Raw genomic sequence first — 5572 nt, 5'->3', positions numbered from 1 at the left:
CGAACGAAAAACAGACGTAAAATTGTTGAACCACGCACACCCATTGCGTCATGTTAATGCAAAAGTTAGACGTAATGTAAAACGTAGAAGATAATAACTAAGTCCATCTGGGACCTCCGCGTTGCGATAAACTTGTCAAACGGAGAAAAATAGACGCGTTGCAACGGGGCCTGTCAAATTAAAAAAATAGACGAAAAAACATTGAACCCCCATGCACGTTGCGGCGTGTTGACTCGCAATAAAACGAAAAACTCGTGAAAGATAAAAGTATGTGGGACCAAAGTTGAACAGAAAAAAGTGTTTGTGTTAAATTGTAAAAGATGAAAAGTTTGAAGGTTAAAAGTAAAAAAATTCAAAAAGGTTAAATTGTAAAAGATAAGAAACTTATAGGTAAAAAGTTATAAAATTAAGTTTCTTTTTTTTTTTTTTTTTTTTTTTGTAAAAGATAAGAAAGTTATAGGTAAAAAGTGAAAAATTAAGTTTTTTTTTTGTTGTAAAAGATAAGAAACTTATAGGTAAAAAGTGAAAAATTAAGTTTTTTTTTTTTGGGAAGCACCCTATGCATAGGGTACAAGTATATGAAGCAACAACATGTTGCTTATTTATAGTGTGATAATAAGTTAAATTATGTATGTGCATGTATGTGTATGTATACTATCTATATGTATACGTATATAGATGTAAATATATGTAAATGAAGGTGTGTTTGTATATGTATAAGTTTTATTATTTGTATATGCATTATATTTATGTGGATTGGGGTGTTCTTTAGGTTATTTTTTCGGGTTTCGGGTTTTTCGGATCGGATTGTTCGGGTTTTTTGTTAGGAAAAACGGACCCAATAACCAACTCATTTAAAGTTCGGGTTGTTCGGGTATGGGTTATTCGGGTTCGGGTTAGGACGGGTTGGGTCAAGCTGTTCGATTTTCGGGTTTAGATGTAAAATGAAAAAAAAAATGTTTTTTTTTTTCACAAAAAAATCATCAAATATATGTTGTTGTTAAAAAAATATCATCACAATTCAAAGATTATTTAACAATATGGTATGATAATATTCAAAAGTCTGAAAGTTTAATGTTTCAAATACAAAACACTCAACATCAAATCACATCTATAAAAAAGACCACCAATGTTCGGGTTTTTATTCGGGTTTCAAGTTTCGAGTTATTCGGGTCGGGTTGTTCGGGTTTTTGGTTTGAAAAAAGTGACCCGATAACCGACCCATTTAAGGTTCGGGTTTGGGTTGTTTGGGTTCAGGTTTTTCGGTTATTCTCTAATTCGGGTTCGGGTGATTTCGAATTCGGGTCGGTTTTCGCGTTTGGATAAAAATGAACACCCCTAATGTGGAGGTGTGTATTTGTATATATATATGTGTGTATGTACGCATGCATATGTAGAAAATTTTTATTTGTATATGTGTGTATATATATATACATGTGTGTGTGTGTTTGTTTGTGTATCAGGGTCGGCTCAATCATTTTGGTGGACTAAAGCGAATTAAAAACTTGAGGCTTTTTTTCTAAACAAATACTATTTGAGAAAAGTCCCCTTTTGTCTAGGATTGGAACCAACAAAATAAACTAAAGAGTTAAATGTCATTTTAGTCCCTATAGTTTGGGTTATTTTGCCAGTTTAGTCCAAATGTTTCATTTTTAACCTGTGGGTCCAAAAAGGTTTCACAGTTGCCATTTTAGTCCACTTCGTTAACTTTATCCATTTTTTCTGTTAACGAGAAGGCCAATTCGGTCATTTTGTATGTAATTCTGTTAACTAAAAGGGCAATTCAGTCATATAAAATGACCGAATTGGCCTTCTCATTAACAGAAAAAATGGATGAAGTTAACCCAGTGGACAAAAATGGCAACTGTGAAACTTTTTTGGACCCACAGGTTAAAAATGAAATATTTGGACTAAACTGGCAAAATAGCCCAAATCACAGAGACTAAAATGGCATTTAACTCTAAACTAAAAGGTTTATTGTTGGAATGGCAATGCCATGTAGGGGAGGGTTATCTTGAGAACAAGGATTTTTGTGAGAACACTAGGAACAATTTTCATCCATAGATCATTCTTAATTAAGGGCTAAGATTAGATGGGTTTAAATGAGAAGGAAACCTAAATTAAAAGACTAAAGGGTATTATTGTCAAAACTCAAAAACAAAAAACCCCCTAAGCACTCCATCACCTAATACGCATGACCAGTACCAAAAAACCCCTGTCATCAATCGATCTGTGTGTAAAAAGCCCTTCAATTTCAAAAATCATGAGGAAAAACCTCTGATGAGTCTCGATTGAACCGTTTAATAGGTGAGTTCTTCAATTTTTTTTGTGTGATTTAACTGTATTCGCTATGATTTGATTAATTATTCGATCAGTTTAACCGTTCAAGGTGAAAATTATTATCTCTGTTCTTCGATATCTGATATCTACTTCCCCTATTGTTAATTTGACTGAATGTTTGTAATAGAAACTTCATCATTCGTATAAATGTCTTATTGTTTTTGTTTTAGATTCAAAATTGATATTATTTGGAATGATTATCTGTGATTCGGATGACATATAACTTTAAATAGTTTCACTATTCTTCTGCTATATATAGGCATTTGCATATTTAAGTCTTTTGGTGTTGGTTGTGTTTTTGTGGGATGGATCTTAACAGAGCAAGTGTGTGTTTTTATTATTCATTTAATTGACCCGTAATGGGCATAGGATTCAGGTGTTTACCTAGAAACTTGTCACGGACTCTTTAGTCATCTCGTTGGCTAGAAATGTGTTGAATTGAGATAGCATACTTGTACAATACACTATTGATATACACCGTTGAATGTGTTTAGGCTGGGATGGTTATATAATATTTAGCTGGTTATTTTAGTAGGATAAGTACAGGCAACGAAGTTTCCTCTCTAATTAGAAATGTGATGTTTTTTCTAGGAGGTGGTTTTCTAAAATCCAGTATGTCTGATTGTTGTACTAAGTTGTTATATATTTAATTAGTTATTGAAATTCTAAAAGTACTATATCTAACATCTATAAATATAATGTGAAGGTACTTATTATTAAATAAATTTAAAAAACATATGTAGGTTTACGGGCTGCTAACAGGCCTACGTACCGGCTGGGAACAGGCTGCAAATAAGCTGCGAACAGGCTTGCGTACCAGCTGCGAACATGCTGCGAATAAGTTGCACACCGGCTGCGAATTGGCTGCATATCGGCCTGCAAATAAGCTGCGTATCGTACCCGTTATATTATTTAGTTTTTATATATGGATTCTGCATGCATGTTCTTTTATGTGTGTCAGAAACCATGTACCTCGTGAGTCGTGGAACCGACCCGATATCCGATATACTAGAATTATAGGAACCGAAAAATACCCGAATTACTCTATTAGGGTCAGTTTCGGGTACTATTCGGTTCGGTTATCGGGTTCTAGTCGGGTCGGACCTACTTATGCTCACCCCTATTTGCACATGTGTAAATCATCTTCGTTACTATTACATTTGTGTAATCAAGGAAATCACACATGTATAAGTAAGTTGTTAATACATATTGTTTGACTACCTTCTATTGTTTTAACAGAAGCATCAAGGAGTGGTGAACAAAAAAAGAAAAAAGAAAAAAGAAACAGATGTTGAACAGGGTTATGGAAAAACAGCCAAAGAAACTCCAATTAGTTGCCACATGTGAAGGTATGTTACACAAAAAATATATAACTAAAATTTTATATATTATGGTTTACACATGTGTAACTTATCTTAGTTAATATTGAATTCGAGTGATTTAGCAATTTACACATGTGTAAATAAGATGTTTACACATGTGTAATATGTTTACACATGTGTAAATCATCTTAGTTAATATTGAATTTGAGTGATTAAGAAATTTACACATGTGTAAATAAGATGTTTGCACATCTTAGTTAGTATTGAATTTGGGGGTCCCACAACGGTCTGAGCTAGTTAACGTGTTGAGGGACATTTGGATCCCCAATCAGAGTTACAGGGTATGCTACGAGTGTGCTTCACACTTTACTTTGTTCAACCGCAGTATGCAAAATTTGTGGTCGTGTTTTCTGTGCCAAGTGTACTCAAAATTCAATCCCCGCGACATCATATAGTGATTTAAATGTTGCAAGGGAATATAAGAGTCTGTAATTACTGTTTCAAGCAATGGAAAAAAGGTGGCTTAGCTTATCATAGATCCAGGGCATCAACCGGATCTTAGCACTTCATCGTCTACCACTAGTTACATCAGCACCAAATCCAGTGGTGTTGCTGACAGTGGTTGCAAAAGTTTTACATATGCAGTCAGCTCTTTTGAACAACATCCTAATCATTGTCAATCTTTAGTAGGTGACAAATTTAGATGAGCACAAGTCAGTGGTAACAAAGAACGTTGAGCAACAAGTTGATGTAGGAAATTACTCTCCTAGTCGATTTGAGTTCTGCATGAAGATGTTTTTTGTTTTTACATTTTGATTGCTTGATCATATTGGCAGTGCATACCTTTCTACAATTCAGTATGACGTTTTTTGTTAAATTCATGATTTATTTGTGTTTTATTAACATCAGGGGTGATGACTTGGAGAATGACTTCGCTTATTCAAGGCATCTTTCACATGCTGATATTTCGTATTATGATGAACTTCAGTTAGATGACTATTAGTCCCACAAGGTGCATCCAGATGGAGTAGCCGTTGGTGTTTTTGTGGTGTCTAAAATAGGTTGTTTTTTTATATTTCTAGTTTAGCTCATGGTAAAGGCCTTGTTATTAGACAATAGCTAACGGTTTGGGGTTGGTGTCCTTCTTGGGGTATATCCCGGGAAGCCCAATGCCCGTAGATTGTAAATATTTTTTGTTATCAATAAATACCGAGGTGTTGTCCCCCTTTCCATAAGATGTTATCTTGCAAATATAAAAACTGTAAAATTCCACATCAAAACACAAGTTCAAATTCAACAAAATGCTACATCTTTAAATATACATAGTGCATGAATACCTTATTCAAACAAAAACTATAGAAATAAATATACATAAAAAAAACTTCCGTCACCATCACTATCTTCATCGCTATCTTCATCACTATGACTTTGTTCATCACAATTACTATCTTCATCAGTTTATACATAATACTCCACATACATAAACAATGGATAGGTTCATTGAACACGTTAGCTACAACTTGTTTCATTGTTGCGTCTTGTTCAGCTAACACTAGCTTTGGTTGTTTACCTGAGAATTTATACACAGTATGCAACATACATAAATTTACACATGTGTAAAATAGAAACACATACACATGTGTAAAACAAACACAAGAGTGTAAAATAGAAACTTACACATGTGTAAGTGTTTCAAACAGAAACTTACACATATGTAAAACAATTTTGCAAATATGTAACTGAGCATTTACACATGGGTAAAACGGAAACACTTACACATGTATAAAACAGAAACACTTACACATGTGCAAAACAAACACTTACACATGTAAAACAGAAACTTCCACGTGTAATACACAAACAGTTATCGTGTGCTTCAAGAAAATGTTCCAAGGACCACGTACATATGT

At 33.9% G+C, this 5572-nt stretch overlaps 1 long non-coding RNA gene across 1 annotated transcript; it reads left to right on the top strand.

Moving 5' to 3' along the window:
- The first annotated feature begins 2176 nt into the window (after positions 1-2176).
- Positions 2177-4789, top strand: LOC118486717. The gene is made up of 3 exons (XR_004879638.1): positions 2177-2307; positions 3084-3689; positions 4572-4789. It is a non-coding gene; the product is annotated as an uncharacterized LOC118486717 (long non-coding RNA).
- The last annotated feature ends 783 nt before the right edge of the window (positions 4790-5572 follow it).

This window comes from Helianthus annuus, chromosome 2, assembly GCF_002127325.2.
Source record: "Helianthus annuus cultivar XRQ/B chromosome 2, HanXRQr2.0-SUNRISE, whole genome shotgun sequence".
Classification (NCBI taxonomy): Eukaryota; Viridiplantae; Streptophyta; class Magnoliopsida; order Asterales; family Asteraceae; genus Helianthus; species Helianthus annuus.
The sequence above is the reverse complement of the archived record's forward strand: the minus strand, read 5'-3'. Positions and strand labels throughout refer to the sequence as shown.